The following is a 15,222-nucleotide window of genomic DNA, read 5'->3' as shown; positions in this document are numbered from 1 at the left end:
TTCGAGGAGCGAGCAGTGGTTCCAACCCTCTGTTATTGGATTTAGTGATGTAATGGTGTACGAATGTGTCCTAGAACTTTCGCTTAATTCAGAAACCTGTTAATAGGCCAACACATTTTCACACATGTATTGTATTCGTTTGTAAGACTATTCTTTGGACGCTTGTAATGCATGTTTCTTTAACTTGTATTAAGACAGTTGAACTATTTTGGCTGTTTTAGTATGTATTCTATTGGAAATGTGTTATATCAGTTGCTAATGTTGTCTCACCCATGTGGGCTATCTCACCGGACACTCGACAGATTCATTCAAGTAAACTTGTTATAACGCCTGTCACACTCATTTGGACTATTCTGCTAGATGTTGTATGTGCTATCTGTTCACCTTGTGTTTGTGACTATTGCATCTGTATGGACTAATCTGTCGGAAGTTCAACATGTCCTATTGTGGTGTGCATCTCTAGCAGAGTTGGGACTATTCCCTTTTAACTTGAGACTCACTTCCACCCTCTCCCTCTGCAGTGAAAGAAATTTGACACAAGTGGCCCTAAGCACTCACCAGGCACACGAGCCTTGTTGTTCTAAGACAAAGAAAACCACTCTCAAGTGATAAAAAGCAAGAGCTAAGGCATATATTTAAGATAATGGAAACTGGGCCATCATACCTGATGGGACTCCTACACCAAATGGTGTCTGGTCTGGTTGGGACTTCATACCGAGGAGATCCCCTGAATGTTGGTGGGTCTAGCATTGTCAAAATTTCTGGCACTAGAAGGACGGCCAGATGATAAGATAAGCTCTAAAGATATGTTTTGAATCTTCACACATCTATGATGGAGTTTGTTATAGTTCACCCTCTGAAATTTTTGTCCAATGGACATATCTTTCATGTCGATAGGGAGTTATGGGATGACTTGTTATAAATCATGTATGATGGTGAAGGTGAAGTGGCTTGGCCTAGGCACTTAGATGACTTCTATGTGCTCATGGAGAATGTGGAAGGTTTTAATGAAACAGAGGTCTGTTCGCTGCTCGCACACACACTTCGCGACTACCCATTGTGATGGTGTAGAATACTGCCTCATAACTCTGTGCAATCATTCAAGAAGCTTAGTGATATAATAGAATCTACTTTTTAACATTTTGATCCTCAAGGACTTGATAAAAAAATGTTACAACAATAAAAGGCCCCACATGAATCTTTATAGAAATTTTGGGGGCACTTTCAGCTACTCATGTTTGAAGCTCTGAAACATTAGAGGAAATTCCAATATCACATGGACATATTTGAATATTTCCTTCACAAATAAATATATCCCAATGAGAATAAAAATTTCAAACCTTGCTCAACATACTTCGGTGATGGAGTTGCTTGATGACAAGTAGACACATTCACTGTCACGAGTGACTGTCTTTGTTCTCCTCATCAAACAGCTCCACCCCCGTAGATTGATGTGGGAGAACGTGCACACATGTCTATTCAATTATCACATCCTCCTACCACACCTGCTCTTGATATCTGTGCAGATTTAGCTTGCAAGCGTGTTGGTTTTCATGTGTATTTGTCCCCTCAAACTCTGTCCCCATGTTCCATTGATCCTCTGGATTGTATTGTCTTGTCTTTTTCCGTTCCAAACTCCACACATGTTATTAATGAGGATTGATCTATCGATGGAGTTGATGTTGTGCAACTAACCTATTCTATCATTCATGATGAGTGTGTGTGGGAATCTGAACATGAACTCAGTAAAGGATGACCTCCTTCTGTTCGTACCTCCTCCACTTTTTCCTAACATCTCTAGTGATTCTTCTATCTCTAATTTCCCTTGTGTAAATTCATCCACGAATGCACCTACTTCCGATCATTCACAGAACACACCCGATGTTAGTATATCATTCAATAATAGAGAGGACAAATCTTTCATTGAGAATCCACTTGAATTTTCATCTAATTTTTCTGGAAATACAGAGGGTGAACATCCTTGCTTCTCATCTACCCCTCTGCATGATTCACTCATGGTTAATTTGTCTAAGCCACTAGTCTCTGGTGATTTATCTATTGATGAAGTGGAAACCTGGCTGGCTGTTGAGGCAATTCAGCCTGGGATGATGGTTATGTCAGGACCTTATTGTCCTGAGGTTATTTCCACTTCCCACCAAAAAATTCATGAAACACCCAAGGCTCCTCATCACTCATCTACTTGCATTGAGCATCAATCCAACACACATCTTTCCCTTCCTCCACCACAATCACATTATCCCATTGCTTACACACTGGAGGAATCATACACAGCAAACACGCTTGCAAGGCATAAGATGTCTCCTTTTCCCATGTTTTCTTGTCTGTCACAGTCAAGAGACTTCATATGCTTATCATCTGTATGCAGTGTGTCACAACACCATGGTAAGTCCACAGAGTGTTTGTCTTGTGCTTTCACTTTTTTCTTTTCTGTAGACACCTTTAAACATAGAGTGTTGGTCTTCAATGTTATATATTTCATGTTTGTTGGTTCTCTTGAATGTGATTCTCGTGAACCATGCCTTCACCAACATGGGCTAGCCAATGCGCCAGTGGTTGCATTGGAAATATCACTTCACGTGAGTAGGCCCATGCACTGTTTAGTGTAGGAGTAGGAGTAGTCTTTGCTTCTTGCTTTGCTTTACTTTCTGGTTTGCATGTTTTTTTGCTTGCTTACTTGGTTTGATTTGCTTGCTTTCTTTCTTTGCTTACTTGTTTTTCTCTTGCTTTACTTATGCTTTTTTCTTTTTTCTTTCTTTTCTTATTTTCTTGCCTCTCATGTAACCATGTTTGGATTTCGAGACAAGCTGGGAAAATCTAAGAGGACTTGTACAACTATCAACATCTGGTTGTTTGTTGTCATCTCTCTTTGTAAAGAACTTATTATCTTCAGTCGATGATGCCTTGATGGAAAATACATTATGTTCAGAGTGAGTCTTGGTGAAAACACAAAGCTTGCACTATTAACTAGTACTGCCTACTCTAATCGGTTCTTTTGGGTTAACCGTTGTCAACTTGGTCAAGTAGAAAAAGATAAGGGGGAAAACATTCACATGTATGTCAGAGGTATACATAACATACTTCTTTCAAGGAAAAACCTACTCTTCTCTCAATAAGTCAGGATCCCTCTTTCCCCTCTGAAATAAATAAGTACCTATGCATAGCTTTTTGAAAAAAAATAAATTAAAAATGAATAAAGCGAAAGAAGAGAAAGGAATCTTGCACACAGAGGTGATGCAAGTAACTCCTCCAGGGTACTGACTAGGCTTGATGGCAAAAAAGCGATGCTTGTGTTTCTGCATGACTACGTCGGGTACTGTCTAGGCCTGCTGGAAGCAGAGAAACACCAGAGATGAAACTTAAACTCTGACATTCATATTACTTGTGCACCAATATAACCCTCATCCCCAATCGAAATAACTAATTTGACTTGTCTTGTAATGTGTGTTGACCGATCAAGAGAATGGTAGGGACTACATCTTTCAACCAAGCTAGTGTGGAAACCACGATGATGAAAGAATCGAACAATACTTCTGGAAGGGTTAGACTCACTTTTCATGAAACAAAGTCCATATAGAGAGCTGAAAGTCTACCAGTGTGTCATCAAGTGTTGTAGCGGCTACAACAACCCTCCAAAATTTTCATTCGCATGCAAATTTCAGAGCCTACCTTGGATCCTGCGACCGATCATCCTTGGTCACTTATTGGTAAGCTAACGATTTCCTGCTCCCCTCCTTGATCCTAAGAGTTGTCTGCATTCTCATCTCTACACAATATGTTTCATTTTTTAGCATAGGGGTTGTCGTTTGTCATGAAAATGGAATGTTGTGTTGCTTCAATGGAAAGCATGTGCGCATGATTTATTCTCATCACATAGACATGTTTCACACTAACTTCATGCACTCTTGTCACGAAGGTTGTTTTATCAAGAAAGGTATGTCTTATGTATTTTGGATGGTCTACGTTGTGTGACTAAGTGTCCATGTGTGATCATAGTCAAGTCCTATCAATGTTTACGTATGTTTCATTGATCTCACACTTATCCATTTTCCTGAGAAACCTAGCCTCATCCAACTTCTCGGAACTGTGTGCTTTTCTTTTGCAACCATTAAGCTTCCTCCCTTGCATGTTGAAACCCTGTAGTGTGCAGAAAAACTAACCTCCGTTGCTTGTTAAAACCCTGTAGTGCGCAGAGACACCAACCTCCCTTGCCTACTAAAACCCCACAACATGCAAAGACCCCAGCCAACACTGCTCTTCAAAAATGTGCAGAGAAGTTAGGTAGCTAGAACTGCTCTCCAGAAATGTGTAGAGTAGTCAAGTAGCCAACACTACTCTCCAAAAATGCATAGAGAATTCCAGCTGCACTGCACTCAGAAATTGCACAGAGTTGTCCTTCTAGGACCCCCAACCCACAACAATGTCATGTGCCTCAAAAATGTGGAATGTTGTTGAGGCTACCCTATTTGTCTTTCATGCAGAAACTGGGCAAATGGGCCAACCAAGGCCTCATTCTGACAGTAGTCACTGTCCATTGAAATTGCGCATATCTACCTCTCAGTGACCATAGGAAAATGTGACACATTGAAATTTCTTCCAAGGAGTTGAGGAGAATGACCAAGGAACCAAGTAATGGAAAATATCAGGACAACATGCAAACTCCGTCAGATGCATGATCATCTTAAGGGTAAGTATGGTAAGTAAAGAACACCTTTCGAAGTACAACTCATAGTTGAGTTTGCAGGATTTCTTGTCATTGTGATATCATCCTGTCCTCAGTGGCGTGCATGTGCGCAAACACGAAAAGTTATTTTATGTGTTTCTTCTACATTTCTTGTTTCCTTTTCACTTGTTCAACCAACTGTCATCTTTAGCATGTTAATTTCTATGTCATGCTTGTGAACTTGTTCTGGTGATATTGAAGGTTGTGCTCGAGTTGTGTGCACTACGTAAACAACTATTGCACTCACACATGATGTTGTAAGTACTGTCGCGCAAGTGTTGTCAGGGTCATCCGAATGTCTATCACAAGTGTCGCACTTGTCGCTCGCACCCATTGGTCAGTCACACTGAGTGCATGTTGTCCTGATGGTTCGAGGTATCTTGTCATCAAGTCATATTGAGTGTGTGTTCAGAAGGTCATACATGTATGAAGTCACTTGTTCACACACTTAGTCTTGTCGAAACCATATCGACCAGACCACCCTCCGATAGTCGAACCTCTGTTGAGCTACACTGCACAATCTCAGACCTCAGTGATCATGTACTCCTACCTAAAATTATGCAGAGCTTGAGGTTGTCTCTGAGGCAATCTACACTGCACAATCCTAGAATCGACTCGACTGACTGTCACCCAGAACAGTGTAGAAGTTGCTCAACATGTCATCGCAAACTGTGCTACTCGCAAGTAGATATATGAAGCCTCCCGTTGGTCAACCAGAGAGCTTGACCGGGCAGTGACCCCAGGCCTCACTCCAAAAAATTGTGCATAAGCTGCCAAGCATAACTGATTCCGTTGACTGATGAAACAGTGAAGACATGCTAGATAGAAACCCACTGCATGTCACTGCACTACCCTAAAAAATTACGCAGTTTTCTCAGCCACTCACCCTATCAGCCGACCTACTACTCCTCTTGAAACCTATGAAGTTTTCATGGGTAGTCTTCGAGTTGCCTAGCATCCCGCTCAGCCAAGAAACTATGCAAGGATGTCTAGCAAGCTAGCCTCCCAGCTCTACACAATGTTTGCTAGTAGCCTCCCGCAGCCTACTGCCAGCCTCCTAGGAGAATTTGCATAGCTTTCGCTACCAGTCTCCCCTTCCTGCTTGCACTATCTGCCTGGAAAAATTGTGCAGATATTCCCTCTTACCAAGCGATATCCCGCAAACAGTCACTGCTAATCTGAATTTCCCATCACAACCTCCCAGTGACATTTGCACAATTTTCACTGACAGTTCCCGGGGCCCGCATCCTGACTCAAAATGTGCTTTGTGCAATTCCAGAGCCTTGTCCTCTCTCCCAATCACCTGCACCTAAAAGAAATGGATAATGCATCATGGTAGACTAGGAGATTTATGGATTTCATGTCATCTCATCATGAGTGATTGCAGATACAGGTATATGGATGAGACATGGCACGATCATAAATGGGATGAACAAGGAGTGCATGCTAGGAGATTTGTTCGCGAACAGATGAACACACGAAGCATACCAAGTAGAAAATGAAGGAGACACATGCGCATGCATGAACTATCAAGCGAACACCAAGACCATCAAAGACTCCGCACACCTTTCCATGTGGAGGTGAAGCTATGATACACCAAGATCACTCTCATCACTTCACAACATTATAGCTCGACATGGACACCACCATCAGCATGCACATACCAGCAATATCGTGTCGAGTCATGTCATGAGTCATCTCGGCCACATCACTACTGTGGGCCATACTATTGTAATCAATGTAATGTAACGTGGAAGTCCAAGAGACCCACATGTAAAGTTAGAAAGTCATGTAAAGTTGAAGGTAATGTAAGTCAAAGAGTCATGAGGAAAGTTGAACAATCACAAGGGCCAGTTTCACCCTTGGATATATATGCCCCTCATTTGTACATACAAAAAAATTTCCCCTTAGCTCCTCCCACATAGCCTTGAGAGTTTGTAATATTTTCTTTGAGGAGCGAGCAGTGGTTCCAATGCCCCACTATCATAGTTAGTGATGTAATAGTGTACAAATGTGTCTTGGAACTTTCGCTTGATTCAGAAACCTGTTAACAGGCCAACACATTTTCACACATGTATTGTCTTCGTTTGTAAGACTATTATTTGGACACTTGTAATGCGTGTTTCTTTAACTTGTATTAAGACAGCTGAACTGTTTTAGTTGTTTTAGTAAGTATTCTATAGGAAATGTGTTATATCAGTTGTTAATGTTGTCTCACCCTTGTGGGCTATCTCGTTGGACACTCGACGAATTCATTCTGGTAGACTTGTTATAATGCCCATCATACTCGTATGGAGTATTCCACTAGGTGTTGTATGTGTTATCTATTCACCTTGTGTTTGTGACTGCCGCATCTGTGTGGACTACTCCACCAGAAGCTGCGCATGTCCTATTGTGTTGTGCATCTCTAGCATAGTTGGGACTATTCCCTTTCAACCTAAGACTCACTTCCACCCTCTCCATTTGCAGTGAAAGAACTTTGACACAAGCAGCACTAAGCACTCACCATGCACATTAACCTTGTTATTTGAAGACAAAGAAAACCACTCTTAGGTGATAACAAGCAAGAGCTAAGTCATATCTTTAAGATAATTCCAATTGGGATATCATACTGGATGGGACTCCTACACCAAACGGTGTGAGGTCTAGTTGGGACTTTATACTGGGGAGATCCCCTGAATGTTAGTGGGTCCAACAATGTCAACACACATTTATGATGCATGCATAAGATGAACAAACTTATGCAGAAACAACTGGACATGCTAAACGGGAAGCAACTATGGATGAGGAATACAACTCTCTCATTGAGAACCAAACTTGGGACCTGATTCCGCTACCTTCCAATTTTAAACGTGTTAGGTGAAAGTGGGTTTGACAGACTAAGAAAGCATCAGATGGCCAAGTTAGTTGATATAAGGCATAGTTGGTGGCAAAAGGTTTTTATCAGGTACATAGTGTTGAATATGATGAGACTTTTGCTCTAATGGAAAAATGGATTCCATTTGGCTAGCTCTCTCCATTGCAGCAATAATAAGATGGGAGGTGTATCATATGGATGTGAAGAATTCCTTTCTTTATGGTGATGTTGAAAAGGAAATCAACATGGAGGAGCCACATGGATATGTGCAAAATTCATCCTTGGTATGCAAACTAAAGAAGTCTCTCTATGGCCTTAAGCAAGAACCTAGAGCGGGGTATGAAAATATGGATATCTATTTGTTATCTAAAATTTTTTTCACTGCAAATATGATTCAAATATTTATTTGTTGAAGAAAATTGACTCCTTGTTGATCATAGTACTCTATGTAGATTATAATTTGATAACAAGTAGTTCAAATTCTACCATTATTGAGATTAAAACTACATTTCATATGAAGTTTTCTATGACAAACATGGGCTTGCTAATATTTTTCCTTATACTAGAGATCAATCAGAATGGTTCTGGGATTATCATTTCTTAACCAAAGTATGCTAGAAATATTTAGTACGATTTCACATGAGTGACTACAAGCCACCATCCATAACCTTCTTATCAGTGATAAATCTTGAGAATGACAAAGACACACCATTGGTTGATTACACATTGTACTGTCAACTTGTGGGGAGTCTTCTTTATCTCATTCACTCCCATCCCAATCTTTCATATTTCGTAGGAGTAGTTTCATATACATGCAGGAGGCACATGAGTTACACCAGAATGCCGCAAAGTGCATCCTTCAATGTGTCTAGGGGAAAATTACCTATGGGATTCATTATGCTACAAAGTTCTTTGGATATCATTGAGTTCATAGATTCATATTGGGCTAGTGATAACCTTGATCACAAGTCCACCTATGGCTATGTACTTAGTTTGGGATCCAACCCAATTTGTTTGTCAAGAAAGAAGCAGGATGCCATTGTTTTATCATCAGTAGAGGTTGAGTACAGAGGAGCAGCCAATGCCAGTATTCAGGAATTTTCGATACATCATTTTCTTTTTAAGCTTGCTATCAGTATCCATCTTACAACTATTATATGGTGTGATAATCAGATTACGTTAAAGTTTTGCAGAGATCTAGTGTAGTGCCAACGATCCAAAAATATTAAGATCCACATGCACTTCATTAGAGAATTGATTCATGATGGGATCATCGATCTATGATACTGTGGCAATTTCGAGTAGACTACTGACATCTTCATCAAGACATTTATTGAGAATAAGTTTCAAATTTTACAAGATTGTCTCAAAGTGAAGGACACAACTACCTAGTAGTTGTCTTTTATCTACTTTTTTGCATTATATTTTGAGGGGGAGTTTTCTTCCCACCTTCCACTTTTTCATGCATTGTACATGGGTATCTAAAATTTCCTTGTCACTGAAACCCATTCATTTTGCATCACACTCAACTAAGATATGCTTAAGGGGGGTGTTGGTGTGCATGCACCTAGTTATCCTTAAGTTACTCTAGTTCAACTCTAGTTCTTGCATGTGAGGTGCATTTCGTTGTACTTATTTAACTCAAGTGCTTACATGTGGTGTGAACTTGGCTTTAGTTAGTTAACTTGAATTCTTTCATGTGGTTTGCACTTTTCTTTACTTAGTTAACTCTAGTGCTTACATGTGGTTCATGTACACATTAACATAACATAAAGCACACTTAACATAGTCAACTTTAATTATCCTTAGTTATTGCACGTACAACTAAGCTTAACTTAGTTGTTTTATGTAATGATCCCAAAACCAATATTGAATAATCAAATTCATTCTCAATTCCAATTTTATTTTTCAATTCTTGCGAGTTTGTGCAATTATACTTCAACTAGATTTGTATATGTGCTCTAATAATTTTACATGAAGAGGTTTGTCACTATACCAAAATCTGCAGATATTGGTAAACTTTCCAAACTAGTAATTAGGATCCCCGAGGTGGAAATTATGGATTCCATGGAGGTGTAGTGATTTATCCAACATCTCCCTCAAACGTAACTTGGGGGAATCCAACCTAGGTCCAGGCTCTGATACCATGAAGAGGTTTGTCGTTACACCGAAACTTGCAGGTGTTGGTACAATTTCCAAACCTGAATGAGGATCCCCATGGTGGAAGTTATGGATTCCATAGAGGTGTGGTGATTCCTCCAACACCCCCCTCTAAAACGTAGCTTGAGGGAATCGAACCTGGGTCCAGGTTCTGATACCATGAAGAGGTTTGTCATTACACTAAAACTTGCACCTATTGGTAAAGTTTCCAAACTGGTAACTAGGATACCCAGGGTGGAAATTATAGATTCCATAAAGGTGTGGTGATTTCTCCAACACTCAATACTTACCTTTATTTTGAATTTTATTTATCACTCTAAAATATAAATACGTAGTTCTAATTATCGTTTGAAGCCTTGGCATAGATCCAAATTCCAATTTGAAAAAAATTGCATTGAAGTTATATATATATCTATATATATCTATATATATATATATATATATATATATATATATATATATATATATATATATATATATATATATATATATATATATATATCTATATATATATATATATATATATATATATAACAAACAATGATTTTTTTGAATATATGGATAATAAATTATTTTATTATTAAAATTTTTAATTAAAAAAAATATGCATATTTAATATCTTTGAATTATTTTATATTGAGTGATGCATGATTAATTCACATAATAAAATTGATGTGTGTGTGTGTGTGTGTATGATTTTGTGAATGGATGGGTAATAAGTTTTTATATTAAGTGATCCATAATTAATTCATATAATTTTAAATAAAATTGATTATAAAATATCCCTATAAAAATATATTTACAAAAATACTAGAAAATAGAATATTTAGCTTATAGAACACTTGATTTTTGTTAATGGATGGATAATAAATGATTTTATTATTAAAAATTTTAATTACATATATATATATATATATATATATATATATATATATTTTTTTTTTTCTTTTTATTCTTTTTTTTTATGTATGTTTAATATTTTGAATTATTTTATATTAAGTGATCTATGAATTTTTTTAAGAGAAAAAAATATTATTTTTTATTAAAAATATAAAAATTGCATTTTGTATACATAGAGTCATAAAGGGACATGACTAAGAAAAAAGACATATAGAGTCATAAAGAAACATGACTGAGCAAAAAGACAAAGAAGTTGCATGGTAGGAATCACTATAAACTACCAATTGACTTTTATTTTTTCTCTTTTTGGGTTCCACATGCACGAAAGCCAACCGTTGTCCTGTAGGAGGCATAGACACCAAAGCCAACTCTTGTCCCATACGAGGGACATATTTGTCTGAATTTGATTTTTCTGATAAATGAGCTTGTTTGGTGCCTCCTTTCCCATCCAATGACTATGGGACATTTGTATCCTTTCCCTGTTAATGAGCGGAAGTTGTACCAGGTATAACTTCCACAACCCTAATCTGAATGTCTTCTTGTTGAGCCAAAGAGATCACCTATTTTTTTTTCAAGTTGATTTCCCATGTTATCCCCCTATTTATCCTCAGAGGAGAGATGGTCTACAAACTACCATCCTTTTGGTCTAAACCGCTGCCTCTTCTTCCCCTTTGGATTCTTCTTTGCTCGTGAACATGTATTTTGTAAATTTACAATTTGGAAGCATACCCAACATCAGAATGCAATGCATTCATAATCTAAGACTTGTGATGAGTGGAAATTGTGGTGTTTCATATTAATATGATCTAGGAGCCCTTTTCTAAAATCAATCTCCACACATATCTTAGCAAAAGTGAAGTGTCCATTATTAATTCTTCCCAAGTATACTTTTTCTTAATTTGTCTAGTGAGTTTCCTATTTTTTACAAGACATTATGATGCCAATAAGGGAGAAGGAGGAAGTGGACTCAAACTCAAGGAACCATGGAGTAATGCAGAGTCTAGTTCTAACCCAAAACCAAGGACCTTCATTTAAAACAAAATCTAAATCTTTATATGTTTCAAACTCAACTATGAAAAATCCCTTTGAACACCAACCTATCTCAAAATTTGGAGTCCATGTGGATAAGATCCATTGAAAAATAGATTTAGGTTTAGGACATAAGCCATTAAATCTGCAAATGACTTATTTGCATTGTAAAATAGAGAATAGAGATGATACCTCAGGGAGATTTACTTCCATGGAAGGAGCATTCATCTTTTATTCACCTATGTAGGAGCTCAGAATGAACTGTCTCTATTCAATAGAGATTGATTCCTTCCCTTGAACAACATCCTTGAAGGAGATAGAGGTACCATTTGTAACCCTGGATCCATTGGCGCCCCCTCTCAGCATTGTGTTGAGCACAATAATTGAGTTCTTGGTAATACAATAGTCTTTTAGTTGGAAAAAGTCTTGAAAAACCTTGCCTTTGAATTACAGACATTGTAAGAGTGGGGGCATGCCCTCTTTATCCTGTATAATCCATTTGAGGTCATAGACAAAAAATAACACTAACAAAAACTACCGAAGACTTCCTACTGAGGCATCTAACAAAAATCTAGAACAAATTCTTTGAATTATTTTTTGACTAGTAAAAAGAAAAATCAGGTCGTCGGATAAACAAAGGATCCCTATGATTTGAGGCCTCCATTGACTACTGTTATTGAGAAAACTAGTGTCCATTCAGAGCTGCTAGCTCCACTAAGATGGGTAGCTATCTTAGAAACAAGCAAACTAAAGTTACTTTTGTTTTCCTTTATGAGAGATAGATGAGAGAGAAGCAGAGAGTACCAACCTCAGTCTTTCGCTTGGATCCTTGCTTGTTTCCTCTCCCCTTTGATAGAGCTTTGCCACTCTTTCCTCACTTGTCCAGCTTCAAAGAATGCCTGTAGAGTCAAAGCAACATAATAACATCAAAGCATAGAGATCTATAACCATAAACAATATAGGATCAGATGTATATTAACCATACAAATGCATATATCAATACGAGATTCAGAAATAGACAAGAATATGGAGGAAAACTCAAATAGATTTATTGATAGAAGTAGTAGAAGAGAGGATTACAACCCATTGGCTTGACCCAGCCCCATCCTCCCAGCATGAAAGCCCTCTTAACCTCATGAAAATATTAGATCGCCCAATAATACAATGTTGCACAGAGAAACCAACAACACTTCCTTACAAAATACAAAATTCCAGCCTCTGGATCTCTAGGATGAGGGATCCATATATAGATATTTGCAGGTGGGTGAGACAGCTTCTGGGATTTTGATTAGTGTCATCTCTCTGATAGTTCTTGGTTCCACTTGGAGATTTCATGATCTCTTACTCATCCTTGGGAGAATTCAGAGAGGTAAGTGTCAAATGGGCAGTTTCTAGAAGATTCTCTGTGTTTCCACCTAGCCAACTGCCTCTGCCATTTGTCTGCTCTCACTCATCACACCCTACAGAAGGGATTTTCAGTATGCATTGTAATTTTTACATGTGGCAGGTGAGATGCATCACACCCTTAGCGCTGAGCAGTCTGTATGGTCCAGTTTTGACCAGTGCTGAGTAGTCTTTCATGGAGGACTTCTGGGAGATGATGTAATCAGCTGACCTTGTTCCTTTAGGGTATGAAACAACACTTTTAGGGGCTTAGAAGCCCTTGGTTTATGGACATATGTGATTGGGGTTGTAGTGCCCAAATATGTCTATAATAGCTGCCCCCTAAAGCATGAGGTCGTAAATCTTCTGATGTCGAGTGAAATGCTTTATAATGAGGATCCATGGTTTTTCGAACTAGAAGGTGACCTATAATAAAATAAAATACAATGCATTATCTTCATAATATTTTCATGATCTAGCTGAGGTGGGCATTCCCATGCTCAACTTTATAAATTCGTTTTCATGTACATAGGACAGATAACCGTCTGTGTGGTAGACTGATGATTTTGGTAGAGCCATCATCCCTTAGCTTGGATGATTATCTATGCAGCTATGATGTACATTTGATGTCTTTATTTTCGTGAATATATCACAACCCGAATGGATGAAACTAGATCTAGAGTCTTCAAACTCGTTCAATCTTCACTCGAAGTACAAGTCGATCCATGTGAAAGGATGTTCTGATGTTGAACATGGAAAGACATCACCTAATTACCAGCCAATGATGTAATTTGTTAACAAGCGCGAGAGGAATCACCCATAATGATAATGACCCTCAAGGTATTGTAGTACAATTCACGTGGTGTGAATACATGAGTCGATGTCGAACACCATGCAAAATATTTCGGTCGAAGGCCATTGATGTAAACCTATCGCCAGAAGTGAGAACCTTGCCATTGGGGCATGCAAGCTTAAAAGTACTGAAAGGGTTGTTCCTAAGTCGACTTCTTGGATAATGAGCTGATGTCGACAAGAAGTGCCCCATCGTAGGAGGGCCTGAATGGATCCCACATCTATGACACGGAATGGAGCAAATGATTTTGTGGAGGTGAAAATGATCTAATGATACAAGGTTTAGGGTGGCAGTCATGAAAGAATGAAGCGTGAAGGTATTGCAGCGAATGAGAAATAAGCTTGGTTGGTGGATTCTTTGAGTGATTTCTCTTGAACATATCGGCGACACTGAAAATGGATTGGTAGCGTTAACCCCAAAATGGATGGTATGGAGGACCAATGGTGATATGACCGGTGAACGGAATAACCCAACCCAACTCAATCATGGTGATGGAGTGAAAGTGTCATGTTCAAGAGTGACCTGCTACCAATAAAGTTTCTTCAAGTTTCCTTCCCAATTTTTCCCCAGTCATTGCTGACCAGTACCTCTTTATTTTTGTCAAGCTTGAGGAGGATAACATATGCTTGTTCTATAATTTGCCCTTCGGGCAAACCTGTCGCTATGTTTTAACAAGCCTAGCAATAGTGAAACTCGCTCTTCTCTGCATGGACAAGTTTGTTGCTATTTTTTTAACGAGTTTAACAACAAGGATAACTCAGTCCTTTTCAATTTAGAGAGTCTGAAAAGAGACAGAAAGGAAACTCCAGTATTCCTTTTTCGTAATATAACCCCTTAAGTCCGAAAAAGTATAAAATAATACGAAAGGGATGACTTTTCGATAGTTTTAACGAGCCGAACAAGACAAGCGCTCTATCTTTTTGTGCAATGATCCCTCGGGTCCAAAAAGATTAAAATCTAGAAGAGGAATGGCACTTCCAATCACTTTAACAAGCTGGAGAGGCCAATTGCTCGGCAGTCTTTTCATATTTTATGAGTCAGATGAAAAGAGCTTAAAGTAGACTCGTTTCTTGAGGAACGAGTGATATTTTCGGATATCAGCTGGTTCTAGGTAAGGTTTGGAACTTTTTCAATCATGACAGTATAAAGAAGGTGGCTAATAGAATCACTCATCGCAGCTGTTCCTCAAAAGGGGAAAACAATCAAATGGAGGTGTATGATTGGATAAAAAAGAGTGGAGGTGATGGTAACACCACGCCCAAGGTTCAAAAGCTGATAATTATGCGATCGCAATGGTTA

This window comes from Pinus tabuliformis, chromosome 3_1 (assembly GCF_031772625.1).
Source record: "Pinus tabuliformis cultivar Carrire ecotype Pingquan chromosome 3_1, CPIR1, whole genome shotgun sequence".
Taxonomy (NCBI): Eukaryota; Viridiplantae; Streptophyta; class Pinopsida; order Pinales; family Pinaceae; genus Pinus; species Pinus tabuliformis.
This window is presented reverse-complemented; position numbering follows the sequence as displayed.